We start from the raw sequence: 6,753 nt of genomic DNA, 5'->3' as shown, positions 1-6,753 counted from the left end.
TTGCGCGGGCCGCGGCGGCTGTGGCTCCAGCTGCTGTCGCCCCACCTGCTGCCAGACCACCTGCTGCAGGACCACGTGCTGCCGCCCCAGCTGCTGTGTGTCCAGCTGCTGCCGCCCCTGCTGCTGCCAGACCACCTGCTGATGCCCTGCCTGCTCTAGTGGTTTTTGCTGCTGAGCGCTCTGCCCTGCACCCACCTCTTCCTCATATACCAGCATCTGTGATAGTCTGTCTGGGAGTCCAATCATAGGAAGTCCCTTGTGAAACCTCATTTTGAATTGATCTCTCAGTTCTGTCCTACCCTCACATACACCCGCCCTAAACCCACCATGTTACCATCTCTCCCCCAAATGATCACAAGTGTGATTTTCCTCTGAAATCTCTAAACTACCTTGTTATCCAATGGAAATATTTCCTGTGTCTCATTTACCCATATAAACATTTTCCTCCATATAAATAAATCTTGATTTCAAGCATACCGATATATGGTCATCATGCGTCATTATTTTTCCTTCTCAAATTTCATCCTTCTCTCTAATTTTTAATTTTGCTCTCTGCATATTTAAGAACCTGTGGTAGATTATTTTATGAGTACTATCTCTCCCATGAGCACTTTCCTTTATTTATTTATTTATATTTTATACACTCACCCACTGTCTATCCTTACAACTTATAAAATGAATTTTCCAAGTCTTCCCTTTAAAATGGAAAGATCATCATTTAAAGGCAGCACCTGTTTCTTGCTGTGGACTTTGTCTGAATTAAGCAACACTTTCTGGGCAGATTGAAAAAGGCTTCAAGGAAGGAGAGGTGATTAATAAATGCCCTACATATTTCTCCTCCATGGGGGAATTATAGCAGTCTTCTAGATGTCATCTGGGGAACTGAACCCCAACGACTTCAGGAGTATACAGTTCATTAATTCCCTGTATATGGTCTTTCTGTCTCTCCATGAATCATTTCTAGAGTTCCTTCACCACTTCTATGTTACCTTCCAAGTAAACTACTTGCTCTCAAACCCAGTGATTGGGTCTGCCCCACAGCACTTACTTTCTGAGACAGCAGTGTTCCTGATCTCAGTATCATCTTTCAAAACAGTTTTGATGCAATACAAATGTTTGCATTGGGTCATGCAAACTCTTGAGTTGCCTGTCAAGTAAAATGGTACATCTTCAGAACATTTGCCTGTTTCTTCTCATTTTTTCACAGTCATTTTCACACTAGTTTCTTCAATTTGTTTTACTGCTTTCTTTCTGAGAAATATGGCAAAATTGCTATGCTAGTAATGCTCATCCTACTGAGGGTCTGTGTATAAGAAATATCTTCCTGAGTTGTGTGAAGAAGGTGGCTTTGTTTAAGGAGGTAACACTCTTAGTTGTGGTTATTGATGCAGTGTTTATAGGAATGTGACTCTAACTATGAGTACTTTTTATTTTCTACCTAAATATATATCTGAATCATGGATTCTTGCACAGGTGCTTATTAGAAAATTCTGTCAGGAGAAATGTGCAAGGAATGATGGGAAACAAGACAGAGTAGTAGAGTAAGGAAGCCCATCTGTGGGCTTCCCTAAATGCTAACCTTATGTGATCCCATAGGCTACTAGAGAGTGTCAACATTTCTACAAAACTCTTTGTAATATAGTAAGCAAGGTACTTAGATTTTTACTCCTCATGACACATTTTTGCATAGAAAAACACATCATGACTTTCCCAATAACCTAATAGTTAACACTATCTGTTGACCATCCAAAGGAAGGGATACGAGGTGCCCAGAGGGCAGAAAACTCCAGATGACTGAATCTTGTAAACTGAGGACAGTTACCTGTTGAACAGTGCAGAAGAATAGTAGGAGCTACTAGGAGTCTGTACTCATCCTGGTTTCTGGGTGGGAGTTCCTTTCAGATACAAAGGAATTGTGTTTGTTCATATAGCTCAACCTTGGCACCACTCAGGACCTCTTCTCTATCTCACTGAGCTCACTCCACTGATCAGTCACAGGTGCCTAGAGAAACTTACAAAAGGAGGTTGTAGCACTTCTGTACCAGTCTTCCAGATGTCTTCAGAGGAACTGGATCCCAGGCACCTACAGAATTATTCTGATCATTAATTCCCTATATATGGATGTCCCTTCCCTCCCTAGATCATTTCCAATTTTCTCTCAGCACTTCTATGAATTACCTTCCAAGCCCAATGATTGGATCTGCTCCCAGGACCTTTTCTAAGACAGCAATGTTTCCAATGTGTTTTAAATAAGTTGCCTACTAGAAGAATGTAGGTCTTTACCAAGAAAATCTGCCTTCAGTTACTGTCTCTTTAATAAAGTTACAGTCATTGTACTTTCCCATTTGCAGTTAAAACTGGAGCTAGATGGGATCAGCAGTTGGCGTAATGACTATGTCGCTGGACTCCCATGTAGTCGACTGCAATTCAAGTCCTGGACCTGGTGGCTTAAACTCATGCCAGGCCAATATGCATGTGTGCCCAAAATTCCGAGAGGAGAATGGAGGAGAAGGGATTGCAGTGTGGCCATCCCCTGCCGGGGGCTTATTTCTCACTTTCTGTCTCTCTCTCTCTCTGTCTTTCTGGTGAGCACATGCACCCTCTAGCAAAAACCTCTCCAAAAAGAAAAAAGAACTGAATCTTGTAAACTGAGGACAGTTACCTGTTGAACAGTGCAGAAGAATAGTAGGAGCTACTAGGAGTCTGTACTCATCCTGGTTTCTGGGTGGGAGTTCCTTTCAGATACAAAGGAATTGTGTTTGTTCATATAGCTCAACCTTGGCACCACTCAGGACCTCTTCTCTATCTCACTGAGCTCACTCCACTGATCAGTCACAGGTGCCTAGAGAAACTTACAAAAGGAGGTTGTAGCACTTCTGTACCAGTCTTCCAGATGTCTTCAGAGGAACTGGATCCCAGGCACCTACAGAATTATTCTGATCATTAATTCCCTATATATGGATGTCCCTTCCCTCCCTAGATCATTTCCAATTTTCTCTCAGCACTTCTATGAATTACCTTCCAAGCCCAATGATTGGATCTGCTCCCAGGACCTTTTCTAAGACAGCAATGTTTCCAATGTGTTTTAAATAAGTTGCCTACTAGAAGAATGTAGGTCTTTACCAAGAAAATCTGCCTTCAGTTACTGTCTCTTTAATAAAGTTACAGTCATTGTACTTTCCCATTTGCAGTTAAAACTGGAGCTAGATGGGATCAGCAGTTGGCGTAATGACTATGTCGCTGGACTCCCATGTAGTCGACTGCAATTCAAGTCCTGGACCTGGTGGCTTAAACTCATGCCAGGCCAATATGCATGTGTGCCCAAAATTCCGAGAGGAGAATGGAGGAGAAGGGATTGCAGTGTGGCCATCCCCTGCCGGGGGCTTATTTCTCACTTTCTGTCTCTCTCTCTCTCTGTCTTTCTGGTGAGCACATGCACCCTCTAGCAAAAACCTCTCCAAAAAGAAAAAAGAAAAAAAAAAACACAAAAAAACTGGAGCTAGAAACCCCTTGAGTGCCCCGCTGGAGTACCTACTTATTCCATATTTTTCTTTGCCCAAATTATATGCCAGTGGTCCTACTACCTCTTGATGACAAAGTCAGTGCCAGTGTGAAAACATTTTCTTCTATCTGCTGATAACTCAGAACTAGCAGTCCAAAAGGAAAAGGTAAAGTCATAGCTTCAATTCAGATAGAACCCTTACTATGTCCCTGGTGGAGACTTCTCTCTTGAGCTCAGGGCCTCAAGGCCCACAGGTCCTGAGCTTATGTGAAAGGGAAACAATTTTCCTCCACAGGGATCATAAAGAGTAAACAGGAGTGAAGTAGCTCCTCTTTTAACTCCTTGGATTTTTCTGTGTTAATGTGTGTGACCTGTTGGAAGTACTATGCATATAATGGTCATTGGATTAAGGTCTACACTGCACCCTGAAGGACAGTGTTCTTTCTATATCCATAGGGAATCAAGGCACTTCTGTCTTGGCATCTGGAAGTGGTTGCATCACATTATGAGTTCAACTATTTCTGGACATGCAGTTCAGTAGGACATGTAGATCACATGGTCACCTATCTACTGTTTATGACCTGTACTCTATACAGGATCCTTTCAGATGAGGTGGAGTTTTGTAGGATTTGATGGTGCTGGAGTAAAAACTCTGTAGCCCCTATATAATGGTGTGGCACAAGGCACTTTTAGATCTTTAGATCATTTGTTCTTTTACATTCATAAGAGTGAGCTCAACGTTTTATCTTCTTAAACCTGGTGTCTTAGACAAATATGCCTAAATTATTAGGAACCATGATTCTGCCATTCAGCATATACAGTCATTCCTGTATTCATGAATTCTAACTAATTTGATGAACCTATTTTTTTTGAAAACTTTCAACCAAGTTGAGAAATACATACCTGTCCTCAGAAAAAATAATCTAAGACAGGAATTGTTGCCCTAACACCATTTCTATTAGCCAGGCTTCTCTAGAGAGACAGACCAAATAAGATATGTATAGATCTGTAAGATGGTATTTACTGAGCAAATGAGCTCATGCAATGATGACAGCTATGAAGTTCCACAACAGTCTGACTGCAAGCTGATATTCTGGTAGTGTGGTTCAGTCCAAGTCCAAAGGCCTTAGAGGCAAGAGAGCTGATGATATAACTCTCAGTCTGAGACTGAAATTCTGTGAATCAGGGTGAGGTACGGAGGGTGGCTGGTGTAAATCTTATAGTCTGAAAGCAGGGAACCCTTCACTTTGGATGTACAAGGCAATAGAAGACGTCTGTCTGTCCTCTCTCATCTTGTGTGTTTTTCCTCTTGGCGTCCCTGTTTGAGGAGATCATGCCTACACAGCTTAATGAGGGTTTTCCACACTGACTACACTCAGACTCCCATGTTAATTCACCCAGAAACAATCCCAAGCACACAGAATAATACTTTATCAGGTTTCTAGGTATTCATTTGTACAGTAAAGTCCACACCAGAAATAACCATCACACCAGTATTATGGGGAAAGTGACACATTTGTTGCTTTTATATAGCATGGTTAAAAAAAAAAAAGTGTTTCCCTCTACCATCCCTGGTTTCCATGACAGCCAGGGTGTCAACGGATGGACTGGAAGCATTGCTCAGTTTCATAAATACAAGTTAGTTGGTAAATCGGTTAAGTGTCTTTGCACCATTCAAGCTTTTTATCCCATCCTCATTATAATAGATTATAGGCTCATGTCCTTTGATCTAGATGTCTGTTTTTTATATCTGTGCCTCTCATTATTTGTCTCTTTATTTCTTTGTATTTAAAATAGAGACCTGGAGATAAAGTTGATCATAAAATTGAAGAATGAAGCCAGAGAGTGTAAAGCATCTTCATGCTCAGCAACTCAACAGAGAGAACATGATGAGATGGGAAGATGAGAAATAGACTAAGAGCAAGGAGACTGGAAAACCTAACAAGGGTTGCTAAGAAAATCTGGGGGAGAATGGAAAAATCAATAAGCCCTGTTAACCCAGAAAGGCATATGTCAAAGACAGAAGAATAATCAGACTCAGAACCAGAGAGCTGAGGAGCATGAACCTTTAGGGATAGCTAGTCTCTGTGGCCAACTTTGTTTCAGAGGAGGTTTGTTTCTTGATTCAGACATCAACATTTCAAATCTTAGATTTCCACCCTAGAAAAGTTCTGTGTTTCTCATCAATAAGCATAGAAACTAGGTTATGATTCACAGTGAGGAAGGGAAAATGTCCTAATTGTATTCATTGCCTCATGCCAGAGGTTAGCTTCAGGTTGAAAACTTCTTTAGCCATCTGACCCAAGTGAATGAACCATTAGTCTTCATCATCAGCCACTTTTATCTTCCTGGGTGCCCATAAAGTATACAGAAATATAACACTTAATAATATCACCCAGGTGTAGACATGGTGTCCTGTGGAAAATGAGATTGATCTAGAGGTAGATGTCTTATGACAGTTGTCTTCGAGTTAGCTAAAGCAAAATAGGCCCATCAGAGGTGATTCAGGAAGAGTTTTGGGGATGAGTACTAACAGATCAGGGAAGGAAAAAATGTTTTCCATCCATCTTGATTTTTAAAATTTAATTTAATTTTAGTTTCTTTTATACATTCAATCACATATGTCACTTAATTTGTAGAGTGAATGTTCCAACACAAATACATTTCTCACCAGTCCAGTTGGGGATACTATACACATTATCATCAACAGATAATAACCCATTTCTTTGTCTCATAAATGTCTTGCCTCTCTATTTTTGTCCTTAATGTCTTTCCTCAGACTCTCCTCCTTTTTTTGAGAGATTTTTGCTGTAGGGCATATGTACTCACTGGAGAAACAGAGAGAGAGAGAAAGTGAAAAGTCACTCCCCAGGGGAGATGGCTATGCCTCAATCCCTTCTTCCCCCTTCTCCTCATGAGATTTGGGGCATGCACATACATGTTTCAAGTTTCCAGGTCTGGGACTCGAACTGGGATTGACCATGTGGTAATACAGCACCCTAACCACTACACCACCTATTGGTCTCTCATCTTGAATTTTGAACCAGCAAAACACACTTACCTAATTTGATAATTGCCTACTTATTAACACAAAAAGAAAAGGGTGCTGCATCTGATGACTGCGTCCTCCTAGCAGGGTATAAAAGGGAATGTAGGGTCAACAGACCTCCAGACCTTTCCAACCCATATTCTTGGAAACCTACCCAGCACCTCCACTCTCAGACACCATGGTCAACTCCTGTTGTGGCTCC

The 6,753-nt window shown here is 41.3% G+C and overlaps 1 pseudogene; it reads left to right on the top strand.

The window, feature by feature from the left end:
• LOC102475825 (keratin-associated protein 9-1-like) overlaps positions 1 to 6,753 on the top strand; it is a 31,336-nt pseudogene that overhangs the window by 413 nt on the left and 24,170 nt on the right.

This window comes from Tupaia chinensis, unplaced genomic scaffold (assembly GCF_000334495.1).
Source record: "Tupaia chinensis unplaced genomic scaffold, TupChi_1.0 Scaffold000477_1, whole genome shotgun sequence".
In the NCBI taxonomy this organism is placed as follows: Eukaryota; Metazoa; Chordata; class Mammalia; order Scandentia; family Tupaiidae; genus Tupaia; species Tupaia belangeri.
This window is presented reverse-complemented; position numbering and strand designations above follow the sequence as displayed.